Source organism: Monodelphis domestica, chromosome 1 (assembly GCF_027887165.1).
Source record: "Monodelphis domestica isolate mMonDom1 chromosome 1, mMonDom1.pri, whole genome shotgun sequence".
Taxonomy (NCBI): Eukaryota; Metazoa; Chordata; class Mammalia; order Didelphimorphia; family Didelphidae; genus Monodelphis; species Monodelphis domestica.
The window spans coordinates 537,638,656-537,644,974 of record NC_077227.1 but is presented as its reverse complement, the minus strand read 5'-3'; the positions used below and the strand labels follow the sequence as shown (position 1 = coordinate 537,644,974).

The 6,319-nt window shown below is 39.8% G+C and overlaps 1 pseudogene; it reads right to left on the bottom strand.

The window, feature by feature from the left end:
- Positions 1-1,164: 1,164 nt before the first annotated feature.
- LOC130456512 (ELAV-like protein 4) lies at positions 1,165-6,102 on the bottom strand (annotated as a pseudogene).
- Between the last annotated feature and the right edge of the window lie 217 nt (positions 6,103-6,319).

Sequence of the window (6,319 nt, the reverse complement as noted above, 5' to 3'; positions counted from 1 at the left end):
GGGAGGGAGAGAATTCAGAACTCAAAACTTAAAAAAAAAAGAATGTTAAAACTAGCCCATTTGGAGGGCAGCTGGGTGACTCAGTGGATTGAGAGCCAGACCTAGAGATAGGAGATCCTGGGTTCGAATCTGACCTCAGACACTCCCTAGCTGTGTAACCCTGGGCAAGTCACTTAACCCTCATTGCCTAGCCCTTACCACTCTTCTTTCTGCCTTGGAACCAATACCCAGTATTGATTCCAAGACGGAAGGTAACGGTTTAAAAAAAAAACCCAAACTAGCCCATTTGCAATCATTCACATTGGCAAGAAAAAATAAGTGATTCAAGCAAAAACCAAAAATGGTGTTTCCACTGTACTGACAGCCCAGTTCTATTAGCACAAGCAACAAAATTAATGTCAGAATTCCTTAATAAATTTTAAACCAAATGTAGTTTTTTTGGGATTTAGTTCTTCTCTTTTCTAAACACATCATATTGAACTATGACACTAAGATATGTAAATAATTTCATAGCACCTGCTGCTTAAACTAGGGAAGATTCTGATTGGAAGAAAAAATTAATCTTTTAAGTTGTTTGTTTCTTTTCTGTTGAGATCTCATACTGATGACTTAAGAAAAACTAGCTTACATCTTCTCACCTTGCTTTTGGGTTTTGACCATGGGGAACTATGGTACTCTGAGTAGATTCCTTTCTGTTCTCCTTTCTTGTAGCAATTAGTATTTTAAAAAAATTATTACATGCTACAAATATGGTTTAAAACATGTTTAAAAATGAATCTGGTTTTGATATCTAAAAAGTTAATAGAGCAGTGTGAATGTAACAAAATTATAAATTTCCCTTAAATTGTCTAGCCAAAGTTTTTTTTGCTCAAATCCAGATTCTCTCATGAAATTTTTTTTTTTATAAAAATAGATTTTTCTTGAAACCCATTTTCAGCAAAGAGAATATCTCTTTGGCAGCATTAATAATATTAAGTTGTTAATACCATAACCACAACCATAACCCCTAATAGCTACTGAGTTCCTATGATATAGAAAAAGGGAAAAAGAAAACTTTAAAAATTGAAAAAGTTTATTTCCTGTTTTGTGAATTTTATTATTCCTCTTTAATTTGAAGTTAAAGAGGTTTACCAATCTGATTGAGATAATTTTTTTAAAGGGAAAATTTTTTTTAAATTCCATTACTTTGTATAATTGTGTGTATGTGTATGTGTGTGTGTGTATTTTTTCCCTTCAAATAAGGGAATGGTCACCTCAAAAACTATCCTATTAACTTATTCCCCTTCAAAGAAGTCAATAAAATTAGCTGTCTAGGTAAAAATCCCCATACATCACTGTTGATGTAGGTCATATTCAACAATGACAGCTATGAAAAAACATTCAGTGCATCAAGGGTTTGTTTTTATTTTTGGAGTATTATATAAAACCCTTTCTTGGTACATCTCAAGATAGTCAGTGTTCTAATATTTAAGCAACACTGGCTTATAGACATAAAGTTCATGGTTGAACATGAGCCTCAAAAAGTGTTGTTTTCTCTCCTCCTCCTCCTGTGTGAGTGTATGCATATATGTATAATTTAAAAAAATAAGTAAGGATATGAAATTCAGGATTTGTGCATTTTCTTGGTTTTGTAGGAAACTTGCAGCACTCAGTCTCTCAGATGTTTTCCATTAAAGCTGGTGATTGCCATGGTGGCCCCTTCATGGTGACAAAACAGTACCCCTTGCATTTGTTGATGTTGATATTGAAGATGACTTTGATATTGTTCATAGCCCCAAATGAGACAAAAAACTGCCAGAGGACACTCTTGATTGAGTCACAGTAGAGATGAAAAGGCACCAGCTGGTCCCAGTGTGCCCTGGGATGCTCATTCAAATCAGGCTTGCCATCCTATTAACTATGATGAGAAAGAACCTCTTTATACCCTAAGCGATTTTAAGCAAGTCGTCCAGCCTGAATCTCTGGCCCTGGTGATGCAGAGGCCCTGTGTCTTCTCTTGGGTGAAAGGGAGAGTTGGGAGAGCAGGGCCTGGCTCATCTTCTGGCTGATGCTGTTGGCAAACTTCACAGTAATGGGTTCAGTAGAAGTGTTGGGCTTCTGGTCAGTCCTTCGGATCTTTGATGGCTTCTTCTGCCTCTGTTTTCTTGTCAAAAGAGATGCATCACATGCCTCTAGAAATACCAATGACTTCATCCCCTAGGATGCACAAAAGGTGATAATGCAGCTGTACTGTGGAAATAGCTACTCCAGTTCTTTCTGGGTCACCATTTTCAGGAGGTTGTTGATGCACAAGTTTGCATTCTGGATAGATGCTGAGCTTGGATGAGCATTGGAGGCCTGGATGGTTTACAGATGGAGTTGGAGTCCATTTAAAGTGTTAATTCCTTTCTCTGCATCTTTTGGAAACTCTGCCCTGGGATCTTGTTGTACATAAACTTGTAGGACTTGGTCTCCCCAATGCTTTCAAAGAGGCTCTGGAACTCCTCTTGTGTCATGTTCTGGGGCAAGTAGTTGACAATGAGGTTGTCTAGCTGTTGTCCGTGGTGAGCCTGCTTTGCATGGGGGCAAAGGGCAGTTTTGACTATTGATGGATGGTCAGGTGGTTGTGTTAGCTGTAGGGCTATTTGATACTTGAGGCTCCATGGTGCTAATTATCCCAGATCAAAATCTATTGGCCTATCTTCTTGAAATAAGCCACTCAGCATTCATTAAGGATCTGGTTCTTCAGGTGCATCTTCTCTATGGCAGGGGTGCTCCTGGCTGATTTAATTCTTCTTAAGGATCTTGCTCCCTCAGTCCCAAAGACTCATGATGAAAAGTACCATCCTCCTCCAGAGAAAGAAATGATAGAATCTGAATGCAGACCAAAACATGCTATATTTTATTTTCTTCTTTTTTTTATTTGAGATCTCTTCCACAAAATGGCTAATATGGAAAAATGTTTTACATGATTGCACATGTAAAACCCATATCAAATTGCTTACTGTCTCAGGAAGGGGAAAGGAGAACTAGGGATAAGGAGGGACAGAATCTGAAACTCAAAAAATTTTTAAATGGATGCTAAAAATTGTTTTTACATGGGGCAAAAGAAAATATAATTTAAAAATTTTTCAATCTTGTTCCCATAGTTGATCTTGGATTTGCACTTGGGATTCATAATGGCCTCCTACTCCATGGACATCTGTTCCAGGATAACATACTTCTATAAACTCTTATTCTAGTTGGTCCCCAGGTCCAAGATCTTTTATCCTGTTTGTTTCCTGATTTTTGAAGTTCAAAGCTTTGACCTCAGAGCCAGAATATGAGGAAATAGTTATCTGGGTTGGGTAACCTGGGCAGAACATCCTGGATTTCCCCTAAGAATAGGGCCAGAGCTTCTTCCTGCTGTGTGCTAAGTCCCTAACCCATAACAGTTGGTCAGAGTGGGTGCCCAGATCTGCTCTACCACAGGCTGACCATGTCCCAGCCTTCTTGGTAGATTATAAGGTCTGTTCCCCTACACCCTCTTATCCCAGGGGGATTTCATGTTCCTCATCTATTTGTAGGTTCTGTCAAGATATTTCAGGCCCCAGAATGATCTGTTACTAAATTAATTTGGGAAATGCTATACTAGAGTCTCCTGGGAAACTTGGTTTCCAGCTTTTGACCTGGTTAGTGTTTTGAAAATCAGATCTTATTTACTCAGGGGCAGAATGAAGACAGAAAAGAAGCTATTCCAGCAGACACCAGAGATAACTAGAAAACATCTTACTTAGATGTACCAAGGCTAGAAATCTCAATGTTAGGTCCATTGCTTGGTTCTTTTGTCTTGCTCTTAAGATGCCACAGACCCAACCAAAGTATCTTTTCCACTTCTGAACTTCTTAAATAAGCCTAGGGAAAAGCCAGCAACTGTGGGCAGTGGTGAGGACTCCCAGGTCCCCCAAAGCTACAGACAGACAGCTCTCATTCCTTCATTGATCTCTTCTACATCTCCCCAAGAACAGGTCTCTAGTCTTCATTTTCCATCAGCTGCTCTGCCTGGCCTTCTTGAATCTCCACCAGGATAAGCTCATTACTTGAAATCTCATCAGCAAGCAGATTAACACAGCTTTTGATACTCAATACCTTCTCCGTGCCCTCAGTTGCCTTCCTGGAAGAAGATCTAAAGTCTTCCTTTATAGAAGACTCGGAACTCTCCAGGTAACTCTCTACTTTCCAGCAGCAGATGGTTTCAATTGCCCCTATGTTAGTGCCTCATACCACCAAGTGCCTCCTTTCCACCCCCTTCCCTTTTCAGCTTTCTTTTTTATACTGTCCTCTCCAATCAGATTATGAACTCCTTGAACATATGTCTTTTTTATTTATAACCCCAGTGCTTAGCACTGTGCCTGGTACAGAGGAGGCACGTAATAAATGCTTCTCAACTATTGACTATGCTATAGCCTCAAGCAGCATTGGAAAATTAAATTATGAAATTATGAAATAAGGGCAGGCACAGCTGGTTCTTTGGGTAATCTCTGGGAAAGATCATAATTGGCAGGGTTTGGGGGGCAGTAGTCACACTTTAATTAAACCCAAGAGACAAAAAGTCCATTAAAAAAGCAGTGAAAAGGGTATGGGGCAAATGGTGACATGGTGCCAGGGAATGAGAGGGGGAAGGAAGACAGGATGGGGAAAGGAACTGGGAGGGAGAGAAACAAAATGTATCACTTCCATAACCATAGATTAGAGTTGGGAGCACTCAGCAGCATGGACCTAATTGAGATGGGAGAGGGAGAGGGAGTTGTGGGGATGGCAAGGAGTTTGAGGTCTCATTTTTACAGGGTTTTTTTGAGGGGAAATAAACCAACTCCTATCTGGGCCACCTTACAGTTAGCTCAGTAACATATAAAAACCATCTCAGTTACTGGTAAAAACTTTAAAATTCTCAAAATCTCTCTAAATATCTCAAAATTATCAGCCCTTTCTGATGTTTTGCTGGTCTGGAATTGTAGAGGTCTGGAGTTTGTCTGGAATTTACATCTCATAGAACCAGAAGTCTTGACAAGTTTTGGCTAGATGGTTTCCCCTGATTTAGCACATATGACTAAGATTTGAATTTTAGTTTAATTATATAATACAATTTGTAAATTATGCCCCTTTGATTTTGGAGGCAATTTATATGATTTCCAGGTTCTCCTTTGTAATCTTATTTCCTGCTAAAACTTGCTATACTGACCAGAAGGAGGGGACGTCAGGGGGACCAGAATAAGATACGGTTTTAACCCAAGCCTCTAAGTGGTAGCTTTTCCAAGCTCCCCTTGATCATGGGCAGGATAGATAGCAACAGTGGAGCAGAAAGAAAGAACACCAAATCGAGTCAGCTGACCTGGGATAGACCCTAGGATACATGCATATATACATATAGGCTTCAGTTTCTTCACGTGGACTAAATTATGTCTAAACCTCTTCTAGTTTTAAATCCTATGATCCCGTAACCCGTGGTCCTTTGGGTGAAGTCACCAAAATCATAACTTTTTGGCTCATTTCGCATATCTAGAGTGTTTTCTGGAAACTCCTGAATGATGGGCTAAAGGACACAGCAATGAACTCTTAACTGAAGTCTCCAGTTAAAGTGGGCTCACAGGGGGCGGCTGGGTGGTTCAGTGGATTGAGAGTTGGGCCTAGAGATGGGAGGTCCTAGGTTCAAATCTGGCCTCAGACACTTCCCAGCTGTGTGACCCTGGGCAAGTCACTTTACCCCCATTGCCGTTACCACAAGTCGGAAGGTAAGGGCTTTAAAATAAAATAAATAAAAATAAACAAACAAACAAATAAATGACGTAGGCTCATAGACCAGCTAGTTCTTCATTTCTTCCAGCTTTACTCCTTGGGTTGAGACTCCACCATCATCATGCTCCCAGGAAAATTCATCATTAAATTTATCATCCTGAGAGATTAAATTCACTTTGGTATTCATACCTCAGTACCTTTTGCCTCTGTGATTAGAAAACTGGAGAATGGAATGAAGGACTCTTCTCCAAAGCCTCCATTTAAAGGGAGCTCACAGCCCAGCCAACTATTCATTTTTTACCAGCTTCATTCCTTGGACTGGACCCCACCATTACCCCTGTGCTGGATATCTTCTTCCTTGCCCCCTTTTCAACTTTCTTTGGTGTGTTGTATATAATATATTTCAGAGTTCAACCACAAATTAATTCTAACACTTTCCTTATTAGGTTGTGAGCTCCTCGAGGACAGAGATCATCTTTCTTTCTCTTACTTGTACCTTCAACATTTAGCATAGTGCTTGGCATAAGGTAGGCACTTAATAAATGGTTATTCATTGACTAACGAG